The sequence below is a fragment of the Diadema setosum genome, unplaced genomic scaffold, assembly GCF_964275005.1.
Source record: "Diadema setosum unplaced genomic scaffold, eeDiaSeto1 scaffold_45, whole genome shotgun sequence".
In the NCBI taxonomy this organism is placed as follows: Eukaryota; Metazoa; Echinodermata; class Echinoidea; order Diadematoida; family Diadematidae; genus Diadema; species Diadema setosum.
Genome location: NW_027307671.1, coordinates 77,465 through 92,404, shown reverse-complemented (window position 1 = coordinate 92,404; position 14,940 = coordinate 77,465). Strand labels below are relative to the sequence as shown.

Here is a 14,940-nt window from a genome sequence, read left to right as displayed (position 1 = left end):
GCGATTACGCCACACGGCTGTCCTGAAGATTGAGTGCGAAACTTAAATATATAATAATACTATCGTGACTAGTTGACTTGTGATGGCGCTATTCAACTTCTCACAAGTGGCAGCGTGGATTCGATCAATATACAGTTGCAAAGAAAAATTGGGAATCGTTCTGTACAGATTGCATTCTCATTTTCAGTTTTAAACTACAAAATTATCAACCTAATGAGGAGATTTTAAAACATAAAATGCACGATTACTAAAGCTTATTGTCTCAGCTACAACATGCGTATGTTTCAGAGGAAATGGAGCAAAATCAGATGAGGTAAAGGTGCTTAAACGTTGTCAAGTCAATGCATGGTTTAAAAAAAAAATCACCTCCCATAGACATAACACGTAAACTTGTCTGAATTTGAGTCTTTACCTTTAATCACAATTTCTAGTATGATGACGTCATCGTATTTCAAAACCATCACATGGACTTGAGAGGCAAATGTTCAAAGTACAACATATCTAAATTTGGGATAATATAGAGCTTAAACAACAGAGATACGAGCAAATGAATGTCTGAAACAGTACCTCAAAAAAAATAATTCCACTTTTTTATTTAAAATGACGATATGATGACGTCATCGCGCTTTCCTGGCAATATTGATACTTGGAATGTTATTTCCAATTCATATACTTTTGTAATATGCAATAGAAATATAGGGTCAACGGACGATTTAAAGAGCTATGGCGAAATAAACAAAGACATGTTTTTTCACTATATTTGCAGAAAGACGCGCACGCGGAATTTCAACTTTGACGCCAGTGCATTCCTTTGTTATAGGTCGAAATCGATCGCAAATCAATGGATATTGTTACTCAAAGTATAAGGAATCCAAATCAGTCAAAAAAAAAATGCATTTTCATGTTGCTTACGGGCTCTGCGCGCGAAATTGCGCGGACGGACGCGCACGCAAGAAAATGTTTGAAACGCTTAAAATTGTCTGAAACTTCGAGATTTCCCATTGGGAAGTCGTTTTGAGCCTTTTAAAATTTTGACGCGCGCTTACGCGCGCGTATTGATGACCTGTGTAACTAGCGTTAAAAAGTAAGATAGAGCGTGACCTGAATTTCATGTCCACCGAAAATGATACAGAAATGACATCTAGTTATGAAGTTATGATCGATCATGTGACAAAGTCCGAAAATCACAAAATGGCGCCTAGATGACGTCATAGATATGTTACTGTCATGAAAACCTTATTGTGGCTAGATTTTGTCATGAGACATATCGACTGAAAATGTCATGTTATTTCGTAATGTCATTCTTGAGATATTGACGACACAAAATGTGGCAGAAAGAAAGAAGAATAAAAAAAAAGAGAAATTTTGACAATCACAATAGGTGATACGCTGATAGCGTATCACCTAAAAAATAAAGAGAGATTTTGACAATCACAATAGGTGATACGCTGATAGCGTATCACCTAAATGATTACAAGTTTTCTTGATAATAATGTAACGTAAGAGGTCATCTGCGTGTTGTTGTAGTCGCTGATTGAACCTTACGTGTATGTACTGCTGAACCGTTAGTCCGCGACCGCGCTCAAAAACCACACACACGGCTACGATGATTTGCTGTTCATCATTTCAAACGCTCTTTCGTGATGACCTCTGACCGGAGTCAAACATCTCGACGTAAAAAGTGAACCATCTGATATTTTCAGAAATGGCTAGCAAACGGCCCCTAAGAAAAAGAGGAACTGCTCCTTTGGGATTCTTCGAGGAAGGTTGGTCAACGTAACTTTTAATACATTATTAGTAGACCTAATCTTAGCTAAAATAATTACCACTGATACCAGCGAGATTTGCATTGAATTGTCCTGACCGACCCGGGGCCGGCAGCGGCCCTGCCCCTGCTGTGCAAATTTCGCATGATCGTATCAAGTGGGGATAACCAGTCCAGTAGACTGTTCTGTATCTGAAAGTGTGACTGAGTCAGTGAGTGTGAGAGTATGACATGAGAGCTCAAGAGTTTGGAATGAGTTGTTCTAACTCAGCTACTGTATATGTACTGAACTGTTAGTGTTACTGTGTCACGTAAATTCTACAAGTTATCTACGGTAACTAGATTCTATACACAACCCAGTCGCTGTAGACAGTGTAGATCTAGTATGGTTGGGGCACCACCTATCGGCAGGGCACCTTCCCATCGGCACCCTGCGTATCATGGCTGTTTGCGTATAGAACGAAAAGGTACGCACGGGATTGAGTGTCATGAGCTATAAAAACAATAAAAACGAAGAAACGAAAATCAAACTCAAACAAACCAAGCTAAAAATTACACATCCGCTCAGTAACGACGCATGGCTGTGAAATTCACGTGTATTAACGTGTTTCCTATGGCCTGTGAAATTCACGTGTATTACCTATGCTGTGAAATTCACGTGTATACCTATGGAGGTTAGGGGGTGCCGATCGCAAGGTTCGCTTTTTAGCTGCGCGAAGAAAACGAAACGCACGCGCTAAAATTGCGCTATTTTAAAACGGAGATTCATAATCAACGAGACGGTCACGACATTCAAAACTGCAGTATTTATGGCATATTTGAGGTAAGAATTAGGCGGATTTGTGTTATATTTTTAGAATAAACAAGCTACAGATCTTTAGGGTGACGATACGTGGTACCCCCAACCCTACTAGTAGCGACAGGCTATAATTTATTCGCACAGCGTACTCTAACAGCGTCTGGTCGGGCTAACAAGACGGTAGTAGGTAGTTCTAACAGTTAGGCGTAATCCCTAACAATGTTAGTAGGCATAGGCCTACCTCATATTGGGTGGTGATATCAGGTTCGGTGCAAGCTACATCAACAACACTATTTTCTGCTAACTCTGTTAGGACTTCTAGTGGTAACTGCTCCAGTGAATCAAGATAATCAGTAGAAGCTACGCTAAGACACAAGGGCTTACTCCTGCGAACTAGTACGCTCATGGGCGAAATACTGACGCCATTCCGCCATTGAAAGCAACAGACCGATAGATTGATTAGAGGGCGTACTGTATATTACGCGATCATGATATCAGTGCCGTATCACTGGGTCCTCGTATTTCTGTCTCCCTTTCATTTTTCCCCTTTTTAGGGGGCATACTTAACAGGGGAAGATATGTACCGATGTATGTACTTAGAATCTTGTTTTGTCGTAAAGAAATATCATTCCTGTCTAACCGTGAAATGTATTTGAAAAAAATGTCATTTACTTTCCAATCGCAATCTGCAGGCCCACAAAGTTTGAGCTGAAGTAGGTAGACCAAACTATGTTTCGGGAGGGAGAGAGAAATGAGATAGGTGGCGTTTGTCAGCTCAAATACAAACTTGCTGAGGGACTACTGATAAAAAAGTAATTACATTACTTCAATTTTTTTTTTTTTACATATCGACAGAAAATATACTTTTTGTGATATTTTGAGGTCTGAAATGCAATTCTACCGCTGTGTGCTTCCTTTTAAAATGAAGAAAATGAAAGGAAGGTAGGGTTTGCTCCATAGGCTCACGTGTTTAAGAAGCTTGCGGTATTATTACTAAATTGGCTGCCATTGGGCTCTATGTTGGGCTCCCGCTCCATGCCGTACTACACCCGTTTGCGTGCGAAGTCGCGAGAGTACGCCCTCTTAGCTTCTATACTCTTTGATTGTGTCTCAGCACTAACTTAAGCACTGGCAGCCACTGGCACTGGCGATAAAACTGAAGTGAACTTGAAGTCCGTAGGTGCTGGTAGGATGACCTCAAAAATATGTCATAAATTTCTGGTTGCTAGTGCTGGGCAAACTTGTGAAAGATTCGTCTGTCCGAAGGAGGAGTCTTTATTTATTTTTTTTTTTTGACGTTACTTATGGCTCTCTACCTCCGGACTATGTCTATAGGAGGGGATCCGCAAAGCCAGATGCAGTCTCTGCTCTGTGGAACATATCCCCGTCGACGAGATACAGACCAATCTTTCGGTCAAGTGCTGGGCTTGGTGTTGAAATCAAAGAATGTCGTCTGCTGAACCTAGCTCCGCCATTTCGTAGTGTAAGAGTTAGGCCTGTAGCATACATTTTATGCTAATGCAATGGTCACCCACGCCACGAAACGTAGGCCCTACACGAGCATGTGGCTTCATAAATCTGAGCCTGGAAGCATAAAATTAAATATTAAGTTGTGTTTTGAAGAATGGTTGAAATTTGGGGCATTTTAGTCTGTCTTCCTCACTTTGTGTCTAAAAACTAAGCAGTCCTGCATCTTTTAATATTCGAGTGTAATCATGCGCCATCACTTTTCGTCGTGCGATTCTCACGGACCTTGCGATGCTGCGATTCCAACATCTATTGCTGGGGATCAATAACTTTGATAAGTATCGCTTAGTTAATCCGACCGTCGGTGTTGGAGCTCAATTTAAGTCAGTCATTTGGGAGCTAGCACTAGCATTGATCTTGAAATCCCCCAATGGCAAAGGATGCTGTATTTTGTAATTTGTATGTTATACCAGTATATCATTCACCTAACGGATTGTTGTGTGATTTTTCTGGCAAACCTTATTTTTCTTCTCTCAATCATTAATAGGTGTATTATTGTTATGTCGTGTGTTTTTTTTTTCCTCATCAGAATCAAAGATTGACTGTGCAAGTGGCTGATGTGAGAAGGTGTTTCCATAGAAGACTTGCAGTCCATAGAAGACTTGAGGTCCATCCATGACCATTGATCGTGCTGTCCACTAGCTTGCTCCTTTCATGGGTACAAGTACATGATACACATGCAGCGCTGATTTACATCAATATGTGTACATGGCATCCTCCTGGCTGAATTCTGGTGCAAAGAAGTGGATCATCTGATGTCATGTTTTTTCCCGTTTGACCATGTCATCAAGGAGAAGGTATTCCTTTTTCTTTGTTTCTTTATTTCAACCCAGTATGGTTCATTAAGAATTTGAGCATATCACTGTAACATACCCAAATTCTTGTGCAACATCCTCAAAAACCAGCAGCATGCTATGCGACATTGTAGAATATTTGGGAGTCTTTTATTCCAGCAGTCATTTGGGAGCTAGCACAAGCACCAAACTTTAAATCATCCAATGCTGTATTTTGTATGTTACATCATTTTCCTGTGTGATTTTTCTGCCTAACCTTATTTCACTTCTCTCAATCATCACTATTATCGTTATGTTGTGTTATCTTTTTTTTTCCTCATCAGAATCAATGATTGATTGTGCCAGTGGCTGACACGAGAAGGTTTCTCCATAGAAGACTTGAAGTCCACCCATGACCATCGATCAGGCTGTCCCCTAGCTAGCTCCTTTCATGGGTACAAGTACATGCAGTGCTGATACGTGTATGGCATCCTCCTGGCTGAATTCTGGTGCAGAGAAGTCCATCTACTGATGTCACACTTTCTCCCGCTTTTCCATGTCATCAAGGGTAAGATACTCCTCTTTCTTTCTTTCTTTGTTTCTTTTTTTCAACCCATTATTAGTGTAGTTCATGAGGAATTTGAGCATTACACTGCAGCATACCCAAATTCTTGTGCAACATCCTCAAATACCAGCAGCATGCTATGCAGCATCCTAAAATATTGGCAACCTGCTTAAAATAGAATGTGATCAATTTTTGAAAAACATCAAATTACTCTAGGCAATTTGTGCACAATACATGATATGGAATGTTGAACGTAATGGCTTCACCTGTATGTGGCACTTAGGGGTTAAAATGATTGTAAAAGTACACTGTATTTTAAACAGTATCTCTCCAGCACATTAGAGTGATGAAATGATGGCTAGGTGTACCACATCAATGTAATCCCATTCTTATGTTTTTTTGCAAGGTAACTATTCTGTGCAAGAATTTTGTGTGTTGAGTATTTGAAGTAGAGTTTAACACGTACTACATGTTATTATTATTTGTGACGCTGCACCTCAAAACAAACAAAAAGTCGCCAGACATGAATTTTTAGCTAAGACCATATTCTGAAAGAACAGAATTTAAGCTTTAAAATGATGTATAACTCAAATCAAATGGACTCTCCTAACCTATCTAAATATTGGAAAGGAAGCACAAACTCAGGAAAAATGTGAACTGAGAAAAGAGGCTCTGAAGTACAGTGTCTATTCAAGCGATTAATCTTTACCAAGTCGTGCTGGCCGTGCGATGAATGGGACAAAAAACAGGAAGTAAACCACTAGAGTAACAACAATGAAGGGATTATCAGATCAAATTGAAATTACGCAAGCCTCATTAATACATTCTGTACATGATTAATGCCAAATTTCAAAGCAGTAGCACTCTCCTTTCAAAAGTTATTAGAGTTGAAAGTGAAAAGTGTGGACAAGGTTTTCCAGAAATGAAAAAGGGATTCTGAAGACACACCTAATCACACTATTCTACCAAAAATGTTGGAGATAAACTGCTAAAAAACACACTTTCCTGCCCGTTTCATGATACCAAATTTTAGCGTAATGTAAAAGAAGACCCGCCCTTTCAGAAAATATGAAAAAGTCAAGTTCGGCTTGGTTGACCCATTTCACTTATTTTCAGTCCTCATGCAAAATCAGTGTGTGCGACTTTATGTTCCTTTTGAGGTGCACGGTCACATTTTAAAAAAATAATAGCGTAATGAATAAATTCTCAGTTCGTTGCAGGAGTGATCTTCCCCAAGAAAATTCTCACGGCTCACGGTTGCAAAAGAAGGACATCTCAAGGCTCCACAACGACAAAGGGCACACTAACCAAGCTATATCAAGACCTAGTTCCTGCAAAGCCTCATCCAGAAGTTGCACCAAAGCTTACTGCTGGATAGTCTTGGACAGTAGAAGTACAAGGACAGTTTTCAAAGCATGTGAAGTGTGCATGTATGCTCTCATGTCAGGACTGTTGGTTGCTAGATAATTTTTTTTTTGGATGCTGTTTTGTTCTGTTGTCCAGTGCTCCTGGTGTCACTTAAGTCCAAATTTGCATTATCTATACAATTCAAAGCTACTAATGATCATGTACATCAAACATGCACTAATATATGTACACTGTATTTAATTATCCAACTAATTCTTTGCAGGTGATATTCTTATAGTTTTAAATCATGTGACTGGCAATAAGCCATACCCACGTACAGTCAAGATGCTGCTCATGAAGCAATAAAAAGCTACTTTTCAATCGTAACAGCAAAGTGAGCAAATGTGCATTCTTATGTCTTATTTGTTGACTGAGGTTCAGTAAGAGTACATTTTCTTCATTGATTTGTTTACATAAACCTAGTTTTGCAACTGGAAATAATGTGATATTTGTATGATACTTTGACTTCTCACACCCAGCTGCTGAAAAATAACTTTTGAATGTATAATCATAATTGACTGTTTCTACCCTTGTGTACTTTCTTATTCTAAAGGTGCCTAGACCCGGTAGTTGCTGCAGCGCTTTTGGATGAGAGTGCCGATCACCATTAGCATTGATACAAAGACTGCCGAAATTGAGCTGTCTTCAACGGTAAAGCGCGTAGGTGTTGCTAGGTAATGTTGCCTTCATTGTCTTCTCTGCGTGTCAGACAGTCCGTAGAATTTGAATGCCAGGGTGCATGCTTCTTTGTTTGACTTCAGAGAAAAAAAATATTAAAGCTGTCATCATCAGCAGTGGATTGGACTTCTTCGGACTCATGGAAATGGGTCAAAGCGTAAGCGCTAACGATAAAGAGGAGTCGATAGCATAGGTCTCTCAAGGAAGCTTGTGCCGTGCGCCGTGTACGCTAACGATAAAGAGGAGTCGATAGCATAGGTCTCTCAAGGAAGCTTGTGCCGTGCGCCGTGTACGCAAGCAAACCACCGGGTCTATGTGCCTTTAAATGCTAATGACAGTACAGTCAACTCCAGTCAGTCAGTTTTGACTGAAAAAGCGCATCAAATTGGGCAATGTTTGACTTCTGCATGTTCAGAGGAATACACATGACTAGGCCATAAAAATTGGGACTTATTGGTTTCCTCAATTTGGCCATAGTGTATTCGATATACATGTATGTTTTGGGGAGAGCTTTGGCTGTGTGAAAGTCAATGCTGGTAAGAGCATCGACCTACATGTACTCGTTGCTACATATAGCTTCTTTTATTAAACAGTGAATCAATTAACACTTACAATCTGCACCCATCCACCAACACACACATGGAAGTCAGTTTTTAAATACAGCTGTACATATTTTTTAGACTATAGCTAGAAGGAAAATACATGTAATAGAGAATTGGTTTTCTCCTGTTTCAGAGTCCAGGTTCATATACATGTTTACAAATGTACTGTATCACAATACATATGTATAGGAATTGTACGAATTATTATTCTGCTCCAGGTAATTTACTGAAAATATTTTCATTTCATCACTTTATGTGAAGACTCTACTGTGCTATTTATTGATCATTATTCATCAAATAGCAAAGCAATTGTGGAAAAATATATTTCTCCAACCAAATTTCCCCATGGTTTCTCAAAGTACTTGTGAAATACAACTGTAGTTAAAAATACATTTTTCTACGATATTGCACTGTGGTTAAATAGTGGGTTTACTTTGTACAATGGATCATGGTTGTATCGTTATTTGGGTTGTAATTCTGTGGTTTGGCAGCTGTAAAACCATGTTTTCATCTTTTCCTAACCAAACTTTCACCTTTACCTAACCATGGTTTTACACTTCCTTAACCATGGTTTCACTTCTTCGTAACCATGGTTTGGGCACGGTAGAAACACAAGTTAGTGACCATGGTAAAACCACAGTAATGTCATGGTAAGTGCGTTCCAATTTACCACCTTTAAACCATGGTTACCATGGTTAACTTATGCTAAACCTATGGTTTAACCATGGCTACCATGGTTTAACCATAGTGCACCATTGTTTAACTATGGTTAAACTATGGTTAAACACTAGTGCACCATGGTTTGACCATAATTAAACCATATTGCCCTATGGTTAAACCATGAGTTTATCATGGTTTCATCTTTTCCTAACCGTAGTTTCACCATTTCCTAACCGTGGTTTCACCATTTCCTAACCATGGTTTTACACTTCCTTTACCATGGTTTCACTTTTTCTTAACCATGGTTTTGGCTTGGTAGAAACACAGTAGTGACCATGGTAATACCACAGTAATGTCATGGTAAGTGCGTTCCAATTTACCACCTTTAAACCATGGTTACCATGGTTAACTTATGCTAAACCTATGGTTTAACCATGGCTACCATGGTTTAACCATAGTGTACCATTGTTTAACTATGGTTAAACTATGGTTAAACACTAGTGCACCATGGTTTGACCATAATTAAACCATATTGCACTATGGTTAAACCATAAGTTTGCCATGGTTTCATCTTTTCCTAACCATAGTTTCACCATTTCCTAACCATGGTTTCACACTTCCGTAACCATGGTTTTACTTTTTCTTAACCATGGTTTTGGTACTGTAGAACCACAGTAGTGACCATGGTAATACCACAGTAATGTCATGGTAAGTGCGTTCCAATTTACCACCTTTAAACCATGGTTACCATGGTTAACCCATGCTAAACCTATGGTTTAACCGTAGATACCATGGTTTAACCATAGTGCACTATTGTTTAACTATTGTTAAACTATGGTTAAACATTAGTGCACCATGGTTTGACCATAATCAAACCATATTGCACTATGGTTAAACCATGGATGGATCCAATGTAAAACCATGGTTATGCCTCATAGTCAAACCATGGTATTTTTTTACAAGGGCCTGCACGCGTCTGGTGATTGATGGCGGGTGGCTCTTACACAACGTCAAGTGAGAGGCTAACCTCACCTGGAAGGACATTGTCAAGAGCTACATCCAGTTTGTGAAGTCCATGGGGAGCCAGTTTCTCCAAATCACTGTGGCCTTTGATGGATACGGCAGCTCCACTGAGGACCATGATCACCTGAGACGAACAAAGAATGCATGGTGCGACATTTTGATTCGCCCAGACATCAAAAGCCTCGTTCCAAGAGAAAAGTTCCCCGACAACAAGAGCAACAAGGCCCAGCTCATTCTGCTGCTTGCTGAGACATTAATTAGTAGAAATGGGATCAGTGTACAGCAATGTCACAATGATGCAGACACTGCTATAGTTCGGGCAGCTCCAGATGATGAGGTAAAATACTCTCCTGTTGAGGTGAGGGTTGAGGACACCAACATCATGGTTTTGCTGATTCATCATGCTGGAAACCACCCCATCTTCCTCACAACAGCCAAAGAAACATCTTCTGATATCGAAAAGATCAGGGAGGCCCTCCCAGAGAGATACCAAAAGTATTTGATCTTCTTGCACAGCTACTCTGGCTGCGATACAGTGTCAGCGATTTCTGGGTTCAGCAAATCAACTTTGGTAAACAAGCTCTGCGAGACTGACAAGGCGGAAAGGGCCATGGATGTGTTTCTGGACATCATGTTTCATTGAAAACCACCCAAAAGACTTGGGAGACTTGACATTTGACATCTTCAGCAAGTGGGCTGCTCCTGGGAGCATCAAACCTGAGAAACTGCCCCTGACAACAGAAGCTGCAACGCAGCATTCTCTACGAGCTTATCTCCAAACCAGAGATTGGCCAATGTTGCAAACTCCATCATTTGATGTGTTGGAGTACGGATGGAAGCTCGGTGACCAAGGTTACGCACCGGTCCCTCCAACAGACCCCATCGCAAAAGACTATCTTCTGAAGTTTGTCAGCTGCAACTGTGAGGGGACTGCAGCACACTTAGGTGCTGTTGTAAAAAGCAAGGAGTCAATTATTTTTCTGCTTGCGGCACATGTCATGGTAACTCTTGCCAGAATATCAACCAAACAGCTGATGAGAGCAGTGAGGGAGATGTCGGGGAGTAGGGTGAAAAGTAGCATGGTTTTAATATTGAGATACATTTCTGTTGGATTATAATGGGGCATAATGGAGGTAAGAGAAGTGGGAACGACTACTTCAAATTGCACACTTATGTTGCAGTGTTTTGCACATTGTTTTTAGAGTGGGTATAGCTCAAATTCAATGATAGACCTCCATTCAGCATTCTAAAGAACTAACTATGATTACAAACTCATTGAGATACGTAAAAAAATACCAATAATGCATTATTCGGCGGGTGCAAGAAGTAGGCATGGCCTATTTTAATGGTCAGGTAGTAGTTTTGACTCAAAACTAATGTTTCGAATCCATTCGGCACCTCCAGAAACCCCTAATTAGACGTCTCACTTACTAACAATGGAAAAAAAAATGCCATTGTTTGACCCCCCCCCCTTTTGTTGCCTAGGTTTAACTGTCCCCCCCCCCCCCCAGTTATTTTCCACACGGATGTTGGTTCGACTCATTGAGAATCAAACATCTAATAAGTATTTACAGCAGTAATAGGATTATATTTGGTGTAATGAATATAAGAGAAATGGGAACGACTACTTCCCATCGCACATAAATGTTTTCAGTGCACCCTAAAAACCCACTATACCAACCCAATGAGATATGTATAAAAATACCAATATTTACGTATTTCGGCAGGGGCAAAAAGGAGGCGTGGCCTATTTTACTGTCAAATAGTAGTTTTTACTCAAAACTAATGGTTGGAATCGATTCAGCACCCCCAGAAACCCCTAGTTAGACATTTCACACGCCAATGTTGGGGAAAAAAAATATTTTTCTCTTTTTGCCCCGCCCCCCTCCGGATGCCCAACTTTGATTGGCTCCCCAGAATTTTCCTCAAGGATTTGGGTTGGAACTAATTGAGAGGTGTTAGTAGACACGTTTATGAACACACTGGTGAAGAAAGATATTGGTAAGCAATTTTTTCACAGATGGTCCAGAGATTTTCTAAAATGCCCTAACTACTTTGTAATGTATTTAGTCGTTGCCGGAAATTTACTAACATTACATTTTTTTTGCGTATTCATTGCTAACTTGTTTTTTGTCGTCCATCGATTCACCTCTTCCATTGATTGATTTAATTGGTTCTCTATTGATTCAACAGTTGACCCACTAACAAACAGAGTAGCATCATCTGCAAACATATAGATGTTACCGATTCTGCAGACTCTGATCTTTATTTTGATACTAAATTTGCGTATAACATCGGATCTTAGCATGACGATATAATTAGTTGAATTTGCGTAAATTTTACATGCTTTTCATGGAAGATTTTGTTGTCTAGAGTTCGTTTTTTGGTTCCTGACCGGTTTAAGAAACTGTTGTTTCTGATTTTGGCTTTTTCGTAGAGAGGAAATTTAGATATTCATCATAATTGGAGTCCCCCCCCCCCCCAAGGAAAAACGCAGTATCTAACATTTTTGGCGATTTTCACTTTTTTGCATAAATATAGTCTGTGGGCAATCCTTCTTCATATGACATATTCAGATTTTTGAAAAAATGTTTAGAAAGCCACTTTTCCGTAACTGCCAAACGCAGTATCTACACTCAACTTGCACTTTCCCCAAGGAAAAACGCAGTATCTACATGATGAATATTTCCCCAAGGAAAAACGCAGTATCTACAAAGCTAGTCTTAATTACCAGACACTGTTATTTATATATGTGAATACTTTGCCGGTTGTTCTGTGATTTGAACGTAAATTACTTTCTTTAGATATACTTGCTCAATAATAAGACATAATGTTCAAAATATCTAACCGAAACAATACTGATTAGTAAATATTTTGATGAGATCGTGATCCTAATATAAAACACTGTGTGTGATTAAGACTAACCGAGTGCACATTAAACAATACAACACAACACTGACAGCTTGCAGCTAGCTGCACTGATGCTGTGCAGCAGTCAGCACAGGGCCCGGCTAGTCAGCATACAGTGGGAGTGTGTACTTGGAATAAAACAAAATGTTGTCGTGGGGAAAATTACTCGTGAGCCTAGCCCTCAAGAAAAATTTATCTGCAGATAATGAGTAAGTTATTCAAAACTATTTCAATATTGAAAGAATAAAGCTGATCGTTTGTCACACGAAGCGAAGTAAACACAATGCATGTTTGTCACACGAAGCGAGGTAAACACAAATGCATACATTTGTGTTTACTTCGCTTCGTGTGATAAACGATCAGCTTTATTCTTTCATATTCTACCTCAATGATGAACATTATCCGTACTATAACTTGTTGTGAAGTAACTTTGTTAGGCCTAGACCCTTGTCAAAATTCCTCAGGCTCCGAATCCGAAAGTTTCTTCGAAAGACAATAGGCCTAGATCTATTTGTGTTGTATCGGATAAACGTCAGGTTATGTAACATGTTAAACCCTCCCATAGATCTAAGTCTAAGTCTTTTTTTAGACTTGTCTAGACAGTAGGCTATGCCTAACGTTTGAGTCTTGCGTCTCTTTTCTAATGTTAGACTTATAATGTTAGACGTATTCCGAAAGTCTAAAGAAACATCTAGTGTAGGACTTGAATAGGCCTACTCTAGGGCAGGCCTGTAGTAAAAAGTCTAAAACTTAACCACTTTTTAGAATCCTAAGTCTAGTGAAGTGTCAATGTTCAATTATCTACTCCATACCATACTTATGTCTTAAAATTACAGAGTTGACAATACTATAGATTAGGGTCCATGGGAAAAATAGGTACCCACGGTAAATGGACGAAATAGAGAAAGTTAAGAATAAGTTGTATTTTAATTCTTATCGGATCTAGACAGTGTCTAGACCCTAACCGGTTAGTGAGACTGGGTTGCGTAAAATGCATGCATGATCCCATGCTGCATGCTACATAACTTACGAGTAAAAAAAGTTACATTACAAATTTACATGACGTTAAACTTAGGTTCAATCCAGAAGGAATAGGCCTAGAGAGCGGATGTCACTTCATTCTAGACCGGTTCTAGATGTATTTTTTTTTTTCTAATCAAAGAGTCCTGGCTCGTGTAGGGCTTAAACCTTCTGCAGTTCTAACGTTAGGCTATTTTTTTTTTCTGTGAGCATCGTGCATGTATAGCCTGAGGCGGTAGACTCGTGTAGCCTGCTACGTAGCCAGCCTAGAATAAACGATATTTAAAAACTAGACCTAGTCTAGATCGATCTAGGTCCAGACATCCGATTTAGATTTATTTTGGTCTAGACAGACTGTAACTTAGTTAGACTGTACAGATCTAGATCTAGTATTCTAGATGCTAGTTAGCGGCTAGGCCATGTAGCATCACATTACAGCCCTGGCAAGCTTCATATTAAACACGTATCGACGTAACGTTAGGCCTACAGCAAGATCGGTCTGGGATACTGGTACACTTTTAAGCAAAACGTTCCAAGAACGATCTGTTATTTAATAATCTCATGAAGCCTACTCTGTAATCAGGGCATAAATGGGGGGGGGGGGGACGGAGGATGCATCCCCCAGGGCCAGAGAATACTTGAACAATGATGTATACATGCATACATAATTATGGCAGAAGATTAATCCTAGTCATTCCGCTGTAGATACTGCGTTTTTCCTTGGGGAAATTCGTTCCATTGTAGATACTGCGTTTTTCCTTGGGGAAATCAGTCAATTGCGTGGGGTTTCCCCAAAGTATCTACATTTTCATCAATAACTGAAAAACAAAACAAAAACACAAAATGATATTTTCCAGGAAAATTGGTAGCTAGATAGACTAAAATTCCACAATGAAGGAATTTTTTAAAAGAGTATATTTTCCAGGGGCTTTGGCAAAAAGATAAAATGGTGAATATCTCGGTTGTTTAGAAATGGAGCTGGATGTAGATACTGCGTTTTTCCTTGGGGGGGCAGAGTCAAGGAGATGCAAGCATGATTTATACTAGTTTTTCTGTTTTTAAATGTCTGTAAAATTATATTTTACTGGTTCCTGACCGGTTTAAGCAACAAATTGTCAAGATGTTTACATGTATACAAAGATTAAGAGATAGACTACCAAATACTGCATTGTCATTGAGATGCAAAGTGAATTCGTTATTCTTTTGACGTC

The 14,940-nt window shown here is 39.5% G+C and overlaps 1 long non-coding RNA gene across 1 annotated transcript; it reads left to right on the top strand.

Moving 5' to 3' along the window:
* The first annotated feature begins 1,648 nt into the window (after positions 1 to 1,648).
* Positions 1,649 to 7,163, top strand: LOC140245859 (uncharacterized). The gene is made up of 4 exons (XR_011902393.1): positions 1,649 to 1,766; positions 4,621 to 4,888; positions 5,209 to 5,432; positions 6,640 to 7,163. It is a non-coding gene; the product is annotated as an uncharacterized lncRNA (long non-coding RNA).
* The last annotated feature ends 7,777 nt before the right edge of the window (positions 7,164 to 14,940 follow it).